Source organism: Peromyscus maniculatus, chromosome 16, assembly GCF_049852395.1.
Source record: "Peromyscus maniculatus bairdii isolate BWxNUB_F1_BW_parent chromosome 16, HU_Pman_BW_mat_3.1, whole genome shotgun sequence".
NCBI lineage: Eukaryota > Metazoa > Chordata > Mammalia > Rodentia > Cricetidae > Peromyscus > Peromyscus maniculatus.
Genome location: NC_134867.1, coordinates 66860945 through 66875989, shown reverse-complemented (window position 1 = coordinate 66875989; position 15045 = coordinate 66860945). Strand labels below are relative to the sequence as shown.

The 15045-nt window shown below is 42.1% G+C and overlaps 1 non-coding gene across 1 annotated transcript; it reads right to left on the bottom strand.

Annotated features, from left to right (window-relative positions):
* Positions 1-8453: 8453 nt before the first annotated feature.
* Positions 8454-8526, bottom strand: Trnak-uuu (transfer RNA lysine (anticodon UUU)). The gene has a single exon. It is a non-coding gene; the product is annotated as a tRNA-Lys (tRNA).
* Positions 8527-15045: the final 6519 nt, after the last annotated feature.

Genomic DNA, 15045 nt, shown 5'->3' with positions numbered 1-15045 from the left:
TGTTTGTTCTGTGATTATGGTGACACCTGCTGGAAGAGCTGAGGAACCTCTGCAGAAGAAAAGGAGAAAGGGACTTAATAAAATCCTAGTCGTTTTGGGCAAGATGTGCTCCTTGTCCCCTAGCTTGTTTGACTGCTTCTGTAGTTTTCCCTTTATAACCTTGAAACAATTACAAATAAAGCAGTGTCTGTGAGACTGGCTGCCGGCCCTAAAGTTCTGTCTTTAATGAGTAGCTCTGCCCCCTTGAGGACACTGCACTCTGGGTCTTTTGAAGACCTACTGGAATGCAGCAACTCACCACGATGGAAAGATGTGGGAGGAAAGATTGTTTTTTTTCCTTGAAAACCCTCACTACCTGGGTGTTTTTAAAGGGGATGTCATATATTATAAGTTGTTTGTGTTAAAGAAATAGAGGATAGAGGAGTTTGGGAAAGAAACAGGATCAGGAAAGCACCTGCTCTCACCAGGTGCCATCCTAAGTGGAGTAAACCTGGGGGGTGGGACTCACATAATTCTTGAATAGAAACATTTCTCTGTGTAGCAGTTCAGAGCACATAAACGAGGAATCTTAGGTCAACTGGATCATGTGAGCTACAGAAACCAGGGATACAGTTCCTGGGTCCTGAGTAGATGCCATGTGTGTAACAAAGGAGTCTATACTTTCACATTTCATTCACGTCTGACCTCCAGCTTTCCAGAGACCAGAGATTTCCATTTCAAAATTCAAGATTCCTGTTGCCTGGCTTACTAAATTTAAAAAAAAAAAAAAAAAAGTATGGATGCTATTTTATTGCCTTTAGTGGGCAAGAGTAAGACAATCTTGAGTCCCTCCAGACTTACCCTGTGTCCCGGTAACCAAATGTCTTTCTGTGTGAGTCAAACAACACTCTCCACCCCCAAGAAGGTAAACAAAAGGAAGAAGTTCAAATTTCTATTTCTACTGCTATTTTCTGTATGTCTTATAAAGGGAAATTAATTCAGTACTTTTTTAAATTCACTGTTCTTCTTCCTAGAGACCCTCTAGTAAGATGTTTCAAACTGTCAACTAAATAATACAGTGTCCTCCCACCTTTGTGCTGTCAGCGTGTTTGGAGTGGTGATGTTTGTGTCTCCTCTCTTGTGAATGGCTTGCACATTGACAGAGACTGGCAGCTAGGCCAGAAGGCATACTGCACACAACCAGATTTCACTCTTATTTTTACTAGAATGATGTCAACTGAGCAAAATGATTGTTAACCAGACATATTAATACAGGTCTATCAAACTACCATCAGAAGAAATTAAAAATAGGCCAATATTTCCTAATTGAAGGGCCTTGTCTTTATGGTTGTGAGACCAGCCCTTTATGGGCTGATCCATCTCTCCAACCCCTAACGTTTTTTTTCTGAATGGGTGATGCATCTATGGTCCATCAGTCCTTGGGGGGGTGGCCTTGATCTGGAGGTGGTGGGAATGGGGGGGTGGGCTGGGGGGAAGGGGAGGGGGGCAGGAAGGGGGAGAACAAGGGAATCTGTGGCTGTTATGTAGAACTGAATAGTATTGTAAAATTTAAAAAAATGAAAACTCCAAATTTTTTTAAAGTATTCTGTAACCAGATCAAATAGACAAGACTAAACCATAAATGAATTGGCAAAGTAAAAATGCACCTGCCATAAATAAGCAATCTTTACAACTAGGGCTTTTTCAAGGTCTGAGAAGAGAGTCAAGTGTTGGCCACACAATCATGAGGATCTGGGTACAGATCCAGATGCAGTGGCACATGCTACTGATTCCAGTTCCCAGGAAGTGGGGCCAGGAGAATCTCTGGACTGGCCAACCAGACTCGATGAATTGGTGAGTTCAATGTTTAGTGAAAGATGCTTTCTCAAAAATTAAGATAATAGGGCTGGAAAGGTAGCTCAGCTGGTAAAGGCTAGGCTCACAACTAAAAATATAATAAGCCACAGAGGGTGACACCTAGTGTTACCTCTGGCCATTACATTCATGTACACATACATCTACATAACACTGTATACACCACACACCAAGAAATTGATGGTACAAATGAGGATGACCACTATAGGCTCATACATTTGAATACTTGGTTCACAGTTGATGGAACTGCTTAGGAAGGATTAGGAGGTATGTCACTGGGGGTAGGCTTTGAAGTATAAAAAGCCCAGGTCATTCCCATTCTCTTGCTCTCTCTGCCTCTTGCTTACAGGTCAGATATAAGGTCAACTAGTGCTCCAGCACTGTCTGCCTGTCTGTTGCTGTACTCCCAGCCATGATGGTCATAGACTCAACCCTCTAGAACTGTAAGCAGGCCCCCAATAAACTCTTCTATAAGTTGTCTTTGTCATGGTGTCTCTTCACAGCAATAGAAAAGTAGCTAAGGCAGAAGTCTAGGAACATTTCAGTCAATAATATAACACTACTGAGGGAAATAGTTACTGTGCTAGCTAGTTTTGTATGTCAACTTGACACAAGCTTGAGTCATCAGAGAAGGAGCCTCAGTTGAGATGCCTGCCTAAGGCATTTTCTCAATTAGTGATCAGCGGGGAAGGGCCCAGCCCATTGTGGGTGGTGCCATTCCTGGACTGGTGGTCCTGGGTTCTATAAGAAAGCAGGCTGAGCAAGCCATGGGAAGAAAGCCAATAAGCAGCTCCCCTCCATGGCCTCTGATCAGCTCCTGCTCCAGGTTCCAGGTCTGCTTGAGTTCCCATTCTGACTTTCTCCTGTGATGGACTATGATCTGGAAGTGTAAGCCAAATAAATCCTTCCCTCCCCAACTTGCTTTTTGGTCACGGTGTTTCATCTCAGAAATGGAAACCCTAACTAAGTTACCAGTATCATGAAGGGGGAAGAGGTACTTATTGCCTTGCGCTAAGTGAAAGAAAGGCCAAGCCTGTGTCTCATGAATATTACTTTCTTTCACGGCTGGGGTAGGAGGAACACTAAAATAAGTCGATATAATAGAAATACCAGATCATTAGCTCCTATCAAATTGGAAATTTAGATGACATTTGGAGTTCAGGAAAGAGGTTAAAGATTACCTGAGAAGATGGAAGAGCAACGACAGATAGGAAAAGTTGCAGATAAAAAATGCTTTCTGGTTGCTTTGAGCTGCAGGACCATGGTCCCTTTTATATAGTCTGCTCAGGAGGCAGCATACCATCATGGTCAAGATTACGGACTGTGAGAACTGCCAAGTGTTTAAATCCACTTTCTTTACTCATTGTCCCCCTTATGCATTCTAAACCATGTTTAGACTTCCATTTTCTCATCTTTCTAATAAGAGTCCTAATATCACACCTCAAACACGCCCTGTGATGAGTAAATTTACTACTTTATCTGAATTACTTAGCGTAGTGCCAAACACCAGCCTGTACACTGCTTAAACTGCACCTAAGATGGACCGTTTATGTGTTCACCTTAGGAACTGGCAGGCCACTGAGTTATCCATAGAACTACACTTTAAAGAATTTAGGACTGGGCCAAAGTTCTGAAGAAAATTTGGACATCCAGGAAGGAGACAAATTTATGTCACAGCTTCCAGGAAAGCACCTGACACCAAATCAAAAAAGCAGACCCACCTAGAACCTTCCTCCTCACTGCATCTGCTCCCAGACTGTCAGCACAAATTTACTAAAACTCCAAAACGGTACCACTAGCTTTTGAGCAACCATTTGCCCTGGATCAGTCTTCAGGGCCTGGGAATGGTCTGAAGGTGGAAAGAGCCATGATGTAACCAGCACATCAGAGCCCCAGTGGAAAAGCATGTGACTGAGTAAGGACTTTGTCAAGTGTTTTCCTTAGATTGCACGGCAAGAGATGTAGTTATTTAGTGTCTCACACTCAAAGCAAAACTGACTCTTAGATCTGGAACCTTCTAGTTGTACAAACTAGGCCAATGATAATATTTTCATCTATATTGAGAAACCCAAGGGAGTCTGCTTAAGGGGTATAATGAATTTATTAGGACATAAATTGGAAAAGACAATTCACTAAACAGAATAGGCGAATCTTTGCAGGGTCCTAGAAGGCTAAGGTCCTGTCCCATACTGTTCTGCCACCTGAGTGAGTCTGTACCATCCAAGGCCATGAGGGAGAGAGTGAGCATATGTCTTAAGGGTATAGTCTCTCAGGTCTTAAGGGTAGCCCCAAGGCCACACCCCAGGGGCTGGTACTTCAAGGTCATAGGTAGAACAGGTATCCACCAAATGTCCCCCCTTTGTCTAAATAAGAAAGTTCTAACTAATAAAACTATAAATCATTATACCCCATAAGCAGACTCCCTTGGAATTCTTGCTATATTCATCTTCTCAGAGTGGAAACAGAAAAGGCCATCTACAGAAGGCTGAGAGATTTAGACAGGCTTCATCAAACAAAGTTGTTTCCCTCTGGATTTACTATCTCTTTCAGGAGCTGAAAAGATGGCTCAGCAGTTTAGAATGCTTGTTGCTCTTCCATAGGACCTGAGTTCAGTCCCCAAGACCCACTAGCCAGGTAACAATTGCATATAATTGTAGCTCCAGGGGATCTGACACCCTCTTCTGGCCTCCATGGGTACCCACACACAAATGACGCATCCCTGTTGTGGGATATTTGATTGCATTGTGAAACCCAAGACTGTGTTAATAAAATTAACCTTGGATGGGGGGGGGGGTTAGAGCCAGCAACTAGTTGACAGGAATTAGTCATAGAGAGTACAGAGGAACCAGGAAGATGGATAGAGAGATGCACAGGAAGGAGTCATGAAGGACTTGGAGTTTCTCAGTCTTTTTGGTTTGGGACAGCTGGAGAGATGCTCTCTTGCTGGGTCTCCCACCAAAAGGGAAGGTCAGCTGGTTGCTTCTCAGCCTCTCTGGGCTAATAAGTTTTCACCCCAACATCTGACTTCTAAGTCTTTACTGGTAAATAGAATGATAGAGACTTAGTTAAAAACTACATTTGGTGTCAGTGGGACCAGAAGTCCCACCAGGCAGCAGCCTAGGTGGCAAGGGGTGGGGACACTAACTGAGGGGGCCACTGGCCACAGATGGTAGTTAAAATATCAGTAGATTCAAGTACAGCCACTAAGCTGACAGAAAAATAACATATCCTCATATAGATAAACACATACACATAAAAAAAGTAAATCTTTAAAATATATTTTTCAGCCAGGCAGTAATGGCCTATGCCTTTAATCCCTGCACTCAGAAGGCAGAGGCAGGTAGATCTCTGAGTTCAAGGCCAGCCTGGTCTGCAGAGTGAGTTCCAGGACAGCCAAGACTTATACAGAGAAACAAAAAAGGATTTTTTTTCAAATGTGAGGGTGAGAGGGGAGGAGTTATGTGAAGTTGCACACAAACTTTCAATAAATACACAACAAATGAGAAAATAAAAAATATTGAAAAAACTAAAAACTCATAAACGGAGAAGAGTATAGAAGGTGGCTGGACAGGAGGGTAGTGGAGACATAATTGATAAAACCTATAAACAATTAATGAATATAATGAATAGAGATGCCAAAATGCAGGGACTGCTCAGGTTCCTAAGAAGATAAGAGTTATGAATGAACCACCTGTTGTCTGTTTAAATGTTTTCCTTTAGAAATGATTATGTGTCTCCTGGGCATTAGGGAGTCTAATAACTAGGCAAGATTCTTTGGTTTCAGTAAGTCCACTGTGACTATGAACTGTTGTCTCCAGCCTCGGGGTAGAGAGGAGAAACGTATTGCACTGTTGTACCTCATGCAACCTGAGGGCAAGAAGGCAAAACCTGAAAGACAGGAAATCAAGCCTGGGAGCTGTTAGGATGTCACTGCTGCTAAGACTCTGCAAGCCATTTCTTCTCCCATTCTGTGGTTGATTTTCTGTCTTGTGGATACTCTTTGTAGAATAAGACCACCCTCTGTTCAGTGTAAGTTACATAAAACATCATAACATGCAGAGGCATTCTCCTGGTTTCATCTAGAATTTTTTAAAGAATCTTTAAGCATTCTTCCTATAGTCTTACTCATCGGAGATACTTTTTTGATTATTATTTTTAACATGAATTTAAGGGCTGAGGATATAGCTCAGTTGATAGAGCCACTTGCCTATCATGCACAAAGCTGTCCCAGCATGACAAAAAGCAGTTGTGGTAGTGTATGATTGTAATCCTGGATTCCAAGAGAGGCAGAGGCATGAGGATCAGGCTACATGGCCAGCTCGAGTCCAGCTACATGAGACTCTGTCAAAATAAATAAAAGGACATCATCATCTTATTTTCTAAATCAGTGGGGGCCAAAAATTAAACCTGGTCAATCTGTATAATATTACGTGTATGTATGTTTTCAGGGCTGACCATTTAGTATTTCATAACCATTTGATACATTTTCCCCTGGAGAAGACTAAGTCTCCTCACTCAGAATTCCTTGGTTGCCTGTCGTTCTTTGTATAGGGTTGATGGTTCCTAGGCTCCCCGACACCAACACCCCTATCCACATTAGCATGTGTACTCTTCTCCTCGTTGTTCATCTCATGTTTATGCAGTCATATTGGTGAGACTTTATGGCTGTAGCTTCTGACATTCCTAAAAGACACAATTTTACAGCACCCTCCTGGATCCTCTGGCTCTTACAATCATAATGACTCCTCTTCTGCAATGATCCCTGAGCCAGATTTGAAGGGAGAAAAGGGAAGGGCAATGGTGTAATTATATTGTGATCTCCAAAAAAAAAGAATAGTTAAAATAAATCTAAAAACTAGGGCTGGAGAGATGGCTCAAGCAGTTAAGAGCACTGACTGCTCTTCCGGAGGTCCTAAGTTCAATTCCCAGCAACCACATGGTGGCTCACAACCACCTGTAATGAGATCTGGTGCCCCCTTCTGGCCTTTAGGGACACATGCAGGCAGAACACTGTATACATAATAAATAAATTAAAAAAAAAACAAAACTAAAGACCAGTTAGTTTTATGTGTTTAACACTATCTCTAGAGGCCTATATATTTACAATACTGCTAAAGCCTTATGTGAGTATCAGGGTTACTAATCACTTAAAAAAAATGTGCTGGAACTTTTTCATCAGAGCCATGCTCTTCAGCAATCACAGGGGAAGATAATTAATTCAATTTATAAAATAGCTAACTATGGCCAAATAAGGAAGGATATCAATGAATAAGAAAATAGGGTTGAGTATAACATGTTAGAGAACAGTCACGTATTCAACAAGCATTTATTGAGTGCAGCTGAATACTGGGGACCCAATGTTAAATACCCCCATCTCCTTACCTAGAGGAGCTTATAGCAAGAAAAATGAATATTATTTCTGTTCTCAGTGCTCAATTTTGAAATGTTTTTTATTGGGTAATATTTTATATACCAAGGGTAATTCATCTTTATATCTAGCAATAATTTTAATAAAACAAAGTGCTTACCTTCATGGTCTGTGCCCAGGCTCAGCTGACTGCCTGTTTCTGGGGGCCACTCATGCAGATGTAGGAAGTCAACGACTGTGAGCCTCAGCTGAGCCCGGCATCCAAGACGGTTCGTTCAGATGGAAGTTATCCTCTCAACGATCAGCAAGCACCCACTTGGATTAGTTAGGGTTTCTGTTGATAAGATAAAGAAAGCACCATGACCAAAAGCGACTTGGGGAGGAAAGGATTTATTTCACCTTATGGCTCCTACTCACAATCCATCATGGAGGGAAATCAGGGAAAACTCAAGGCAGGAACCTGGAGGCAGGAACTGAAGCAGAGGCCATGGAGGAACACTGCTTACTAGCTTCCTCTCTATGATTTGCTGAGCCTGCTTCCTTATAGCATCCAGGATAAAGGGCCACAAGAATATATCATAGAGATTCAGCTGTGTATTAAAGCTGAACTTTGACCGGCCAAGGGTCTGTCAAGAGGCAAGCCATGTATTATGAATATTTGGTGCTATCCAGCCTTTACTATTCCAGCTGTCTTCTACTATGAAATTCTTGCATGCCCAAATATTTCCAGACATGCTGAACTCCTAGGTTACTAACTCTACCCCCCGCCCATTTTCTGTAATAAATGGACAGAACAGCATGGCGAGAGAGAAGAGAGGACGACAGAGGTTCTGTAGAGGGTGAGCAGATCTCTGGTAGAGTGTTCTGAATGCCAGGAGTAGAGAGCAGCAGAGATGGAGAAAGAGGACACAGGGGACCAAGATGAGGCTGGAAGCAAAGGAGTTTAGTTGTTAGCAGGGCTATGAGCTAGGGAACTGGACGGAACTGAAGCTATGGAGACAGGATTTCAGACCAGAGAAATAAAGTAGATGGACAAAGAGCTTGGTGTCTCTAGAGTTGTTCCTGCCCTGAATGTCCGACAGAGCTGTAGCTGAATTGATAGAATTTTGTCTTAGAGGAATAAAGTTAACAGACATAAGAGCACAGTATACGTAGTTTTTTTTTGCCTCAGACATCCCACACACGCCAAACACAGCGAAATCCCTGGGAACCCTGGGTGCTCTATATCTGGCACCGGAACAGGAACTTGAACCCTGGACCCTCAGATTAAAAGTCTGATGCTCTGCCGACTGAGCTATCTGGGCCCTAGAAAGTGCCCCACACTCTTGCCCATCGGCCAATCTGGTGGGGGAGTTTTCTCAACCTCTTCCAATGTGACTTTAGCTTGTGTCGAGTTGACACAAAAAAAATTTCTGTGTGACTTTGGTTTTCCATAGCATGTTCTGGAGAGAGCATAGCAAAAATAATCATTGTTTACAGAGCAGAAACTGTTTCCTAATAACCAGAAAGGTAACGAACAGTTAATGACCGCTCCCCAAGAACTAACACGTTTTTACTTCCACTCTGCCGCTGGCCAAAGTACCTATGGGGCTACCCAAATTCAAGGGCATACACAGCAAACCTCACCTCTTAATGAGAGGGAAGAGGGGTATCAATGCCACACTGCAGTGTAACATAGGATTACACGTATTTTGGGGTATCCTCCAAAATACCATGTGATGCAGGTAGAAAAGTCATTGTTTCCTGCCATGTCTCATCTCATATTATTTTAACCTAGCACTAAACTTTTAGGTGCACTAGGTGATAATAAATCTAAGAAAACAACGGTCATTCTATCTATAGTTTCTTGTTGTAAATAAGGGAATATCTCAGTTGGAAAAAGACCTCTCACAAATGGTAATATAAGTATATATTCTGATTTGGCCTGTACCCAGCACACCCTTGCCCTCTCTGTATCACAGAAACAGATCTTTAATATCCTAGACAAGACACTACATACAGATGTCTAACCCATCTCGGGACATTACATCCTGGTATTAGCAACCTCTAACAAAAGGCAGAAAATTACCTCTTCTTCAGTATTACTCTCAGTGACAGTGGCTGTGTCTCCACACCTTTACTGGGGGATTTATTAAGGCAACTCCATGTAGTTTAAAAAGGAGGTTTATTTGGGGGTAACTTATAGCCAGTAAAGGGGTTGGTTACAGGATCCAGGAGAGGTGGGGTACAGTCCAGCAGTGTTCTCTGGAAGACTCTGCTCGGTCGTCTGCCATCCAGCATCCAGGATCACAAGGAGCCAAGAGAGCGAGCAGATCCGGATCTCGGTTCTTTTTTTTTTTAATTAATTATTTATTATGTATATGGTATTCTGTCAGCATGTTTGCCTACAAGCCAGAAGTGGGTACCAGAAGATGGTTGTGAGCCACCATGTGGTTGCTGGGAATTGAACTCAGGACCTCTGGATGAGCAGCCACTGCCCTTAACCACTGAGCCATCTCTCCAGCCCTCCCAGATCTCGGTTCTTAAGGGCTCCTGTATTCGCCCCGCCCCAGGGGCAGGTCATAGGTAGGTGTGGCAGTTACCAGAAGCCTCACTAGGGGTACTGCTTCCAGGTCAAAGCTGGAACAGCTACCCACTACACACCTTCAAATAGCTACCTAAATACATTGCACAGGTACAGAATTTGATTTGAATATGATGATTTTTTACCTTCATTCATTCAGAAACAGTTTAGCATTTAACAGAGTGTAGGGAGTGAGTGCACCCTGAATGGATGAGCATTCATGACATGATCATGGCCATATCAAGGGCCCCAACACCTCAGACCTGTGGCAATGACTAGGCCTTCCTGGGTCAGACTCAGGTAAATGGCAAGGCCTTCCCTTGGTTCAAGCATGGATGGCAACTGTATGTAGAAAGTATCAACCACAGCTTCCTCCTCACAGATGACTGCAACCTGAGCCTGCTCACCTACAGAGACCTTCAGCTATGTAGAACAAATGCATTGACTTTCCAGGCTGCTGTGCCTCGGTCAGAGTGTGCTGTCCACTGATCCAAGCTTTTCTGACCATGTATCTGTCATTTCTTCCTTCCCTGCTGCCCCAGTCAGGTCTTCCCCAAAGTTGCACAGGACTTCATTGATGATAAATCCAACACTTATCTCAGGACATTACATCCTTTCCATTCAATTTAATAAAAACTAGCCTGTGAATTCCATGTGTTTGAAGAGACAACACTTGTCTTAGTTAGGGTTTCCATTGCTGTGAAGAGGCACCATGACCATGGCAACTCTTATAAAGGAAAAACATTTATTTGAGGTGGAGGCTTACAGTTTCACAGGATCAGTCCAATATCACCATGGTAGGGAGTATGGCAGCCTGCAGGCAGATGTGGTGCTAAAGAAGAAGCTGAGAGTCCTACATCTTGGAGGCAACAGGAAACAGACTCAGATACTGGGCGGTATTCTGAACATAGGAAACCTCAAAGCCTGCCCCCACAGTGACACACTTCCTCCAACAAGGCCATAGCTACTTCAACAAAGCCACACCTCCTAATAATGCCACTTTCTATGAGCTTATGGGGGCCAATTACACTCATACTACCACAACGCTACTTTAATTTTTTCACTATTTTATCCCCAGTGCTCCACATTCAAAACAGAAGCATGAGGTGGCTGGAGAGACAGTTCAATGATTTAAAAACATTTATTGCCCTTAGAGAGGCCTTGGGTTCAGTTTCCTGCATCCACATGGTGGCTCCCAATCATCTGTAATCACAGTACCAGAGGATTCAATTCCCTCTTCTGTCCACCATAGGCACCAGGCATGCACATGGTGCAAATATATATATGCAAGCAAACACTTGTATACATTAAATAAAAATAAATATATATTTTTAACTTGTTTTTTAAAAAAAGAAGAAGAATGTGCATTTTGTAACCAACATGATCTAACTTTGGGAAACGGTTAGCCCACTAGCAGGTTTTAGAATATTAAAATATTTTCCCAATGCTTAAAAACATCTCTGTGGGGCTGGAGAGATGGCTCAGTGGTTAAGAGCACGTAAATAAGACTGCTCTTCCAGAGGTCCTGAGTTCAATTCCCAGCAACCACATGGTGGCTCACAACCACCTGTAATGAGATCTGGTGCCCTCTTCTGGCCTGCAGGGACACATGCAGGCAGAACACTGTATACATAATAAATAAATAAATCTTTAAAAAAAAAAAAAATATCTCTGTGAAGCCAGGCAGTGGTGACTCACGTCTTTAATCCCAGCACTCGGGAGGCAGAGCCAGGTGGATCTCTGTAAGTTCAAGGCCAGCCTGGGCTACCAAGTGAGTTCCAGGAAAGGCGCAAAGCTACACAGAGAAACCCTGTCTCGAAAAATCAAAAAAAAAAAATCTCTGTGTATTTTAGTCTTATTGAAAAGAACATTTAGTGATGCAGAGACCTCGAACATCCTAGATTACGGTAATAACAGGTTCTCATAGAGCAAGATGAGAGGAAGGCATGTTAGAAGCACTCAGGTGCAAATTTTTCCTGACAAGAATTTCTTCCTGCTTTGCCTTTTGGTTCAGTGGAGAGAAGCATATCCCATAATTCTTATCACATAAGCAAAGTTCCAATGCCTTTCCCTAGCTGGTGTCACCAGCAGGAGTATTGCTACTTTTTGTCAGTATGGGTGAGCTACTCCTTCCTGTGCTTTCCTAAATGATAGGATTACAGAAACTGTAACTGGAGATCAAGTCATTGGAAGATGCCGGAATCAATTGTGAACATGCACTGTATATGGGCCGAGAGCTCCTTGGCTCAGTGAAGACAGTTGCGTTTTTGGGATATTTCTGACTTCAATTTAAAAAACTTCTTTATCATCAGGATTATGTTGTTTTAAAAGTAAACTGGAGAAGCCAATGGGCAGCACAAGCCTTGCCTATTTTGAAGCCTCTCCCGGCCCCACAGAGATGTGATGCACTTAGATCTTTGAGGGAAAATGAATAGGACCAAAGCAATAGAGGTATAGAAAGAAAATTTAAAACAATTACCAATAAAATAGAATTTTCCATTTTGATCTGCCTCCATCCAATAGGTAGAGTGTGGACCAAACCTTCTTTGTTTTAAAAGCATTGGGGATCAAACCCAGGGTACCCTGCACACTAGGCGAATGTTCTCCCATTGAACTGAACCCCCTAGCTCCTAAAAATACAGTCAATGTATTTGTGCTTGAAACAAGATAACAACTTTTTCTTTACTGATTATACATTTGTTCACTTGAGAATCTTATTCGCTTTCTCAAGGTCACTAAGTTATATCAACCCCAAGCAACTACAGTGACCTCTGTTATCCTTGCCCACACCTATTTCCCAACTATCCCCAGCTGCTTAGATATGTTTAGGCTAAACAATTAAACTACTAAATGAACATTTGAGGTGATATGCCAAGTTTCAGAGACAAAGAAAGGAGAAAGTGCTCTTTTTACCCCACCCATGGAATATGAAAATGGTGAAAGAAACGTTGGCTGTAATCCAAACTGCTGCTGAAGGCAGGAATGTGGTGTTTCAGATAGAGATCTAGGACATTCTAGCCCTGGGTCTTCAGTGTCTCCATCTCCTACCTTTGAATGACTCATCTCTACAATCTGGTTTAGCTGGCCTTCCTCATCTGCAGCTTTCACAGAGCTGGCCTATTATGTAAAACAAGATAAATTTCCCAGCAGTACTTCTGAAATCTCTTTCTCATGAGATATTGTGCAAGGAAGCTTTCCCTTTGATATGTAACACAGCACAATATTGCATCAAGTGTAGATTAATGTGGCATTTGCCTCAAGATCAATTACCTGACAAGTTTGGTTATCTAGAATGCATCTGATAATAAGTAGGAAAATGATAAGTTATTGGAACCACTAATGAAATCTTTTATCTGAGTATGTGTGTGTACATGAGTGGATTCATGTGTGTATGAATGCATACATCTGCATGTAGAAGCCAGAGGACAACTTCAGGTGTTGTTTCTCTGGTGCCATGTGGCTTTCTTTCTTTTTTTTTTTTTCTTTTTTTTTTTTTTTTTTTTTGGTTTTTCGAGACAGGGTTTCTCTGTGTAGCTTTGCGCCTTTCCTGGAGCTCACTTGGTAGCCCAGGCTGGCCTCGAACTCACAGAGATCCGCCTGGCTCTGCCTCCCAAGTGCTGGGATTAAAGGCGTGCGCCACCACCGCCCGGCGTGGCTTTCTTTCTTGTTGGTATGTGTTCATGAAGGTTTGTGTGCACATGTGCTTGTATGCATTCAGGGTGTGCATGTATGCATGCAGGGTGTGCATGCATACATGTACTTGTACATGCACAGGCCAGAGACTAATGCCTTCTTAAGTTGCTCTCTTCCTTATACTTTTTGAGACAGAGACTTTTACTGAACCTGGAGCTCACCAGTTCATCTTGGCTGACTGTCTAGTAAGGTCCAGGGTCTACCTACCCCACCCCCACCCCAGTGCCAGGGCTATACATGCATGACAACATGCCCGGCTTTCTATGTGCTACACACTCCACTCTCATCCTCTGTCTTTGTTTAATTTTGTATCACTAAGGCCTGAAAGATAAATTGTCTGTGTATTCCTCATGGCATTCTCAAAGTTACTCTTAGTCTAAGGCAGGCAATAAAGGTACAGGATAACTGACCATAGTTCTCACTTCCTGCAGGTGCACCATAGCCCCGTTTCCCTCAATGGGATGTTTATGACGTGATGAGAAGACGTTTAAGAAGGCGATGAGAAAGCCCAGTAAATCTCATTGCTCATATTAACTGTGTAAATCAATAAAAATAATAGATACTAGAACCTGAGGATGCATTTTCTCATATTAATGTAAGAACTAGTCACCTATTGTTGACATTATGAATCAAATATTGATTTTTTTCCCTGTATTGACTTTGTTTTATAAAACTCAAAGCCAAAATGGTGACCCACTTCGCTAACATGAAGGAATTCATGGCAATTATTTTGCCTACTGCATTTTATTCATACACTTTTTGTCTAATTCTTTCCACCTATTCTGAATTTATATTTGAGATGTTAAGAGATTAGCAATCATGTTATTTTAGTCTATTTTCTAGTGTTATAACAAAATTCATGGTTCTGAGTAATTTATAGAGAAAAGTAGATTGTGTACCTCACAGTTCTGGAAGCTAGATGTCCAACATACAGGGTCTGCATAATCTTGGCTTCTAGGAAGAACTTCATGCTGTTCCAGGCATGATGGGAAAACAACAGAGCAAGCAGGTACATGTGGAGGAAAGTATGTGTGCAGAAGAGAAAAGGAGATTCCAGACTTGTTTATAACAACCTGTTATTACACAATTAACACACTGCCATAGGGGTTTCACTGACCTCTTCATAGAGCTTCAGCCCCGGACCCAGGCACCTCTTCAAAGTCTTGTACCTCCATCACATCAGAGACTGAACCTCCAGCATGCACATTTAGGGAACATAGAAACCATATTACATATAACTCTTAATCTAAGTAAAATCTCACAATCTGCAATTAGTTGTTAAATAGAGTTAATAGAAAATTCATTTATATGAATATTTCCATTTCCCAGCAGGGTCAAACGTATGAGTGTGTGTATTTGTACATTGCATGCCTGTGTGTATGCATGTTAGCTTAAATGTAAATGACAACACTGGACATGGTGGTGCATATCTATAATCCTTGAGGAGGCAAGAGGATCAGGATTCAAGGTCATCCTCAGTTAACATAGTAAGCAACAATAAAAAAGGAAAATAATTCAAGTAATGTTCACTTGTTTTATGTTTTTGAGATTCAGTCTTACCACGTAG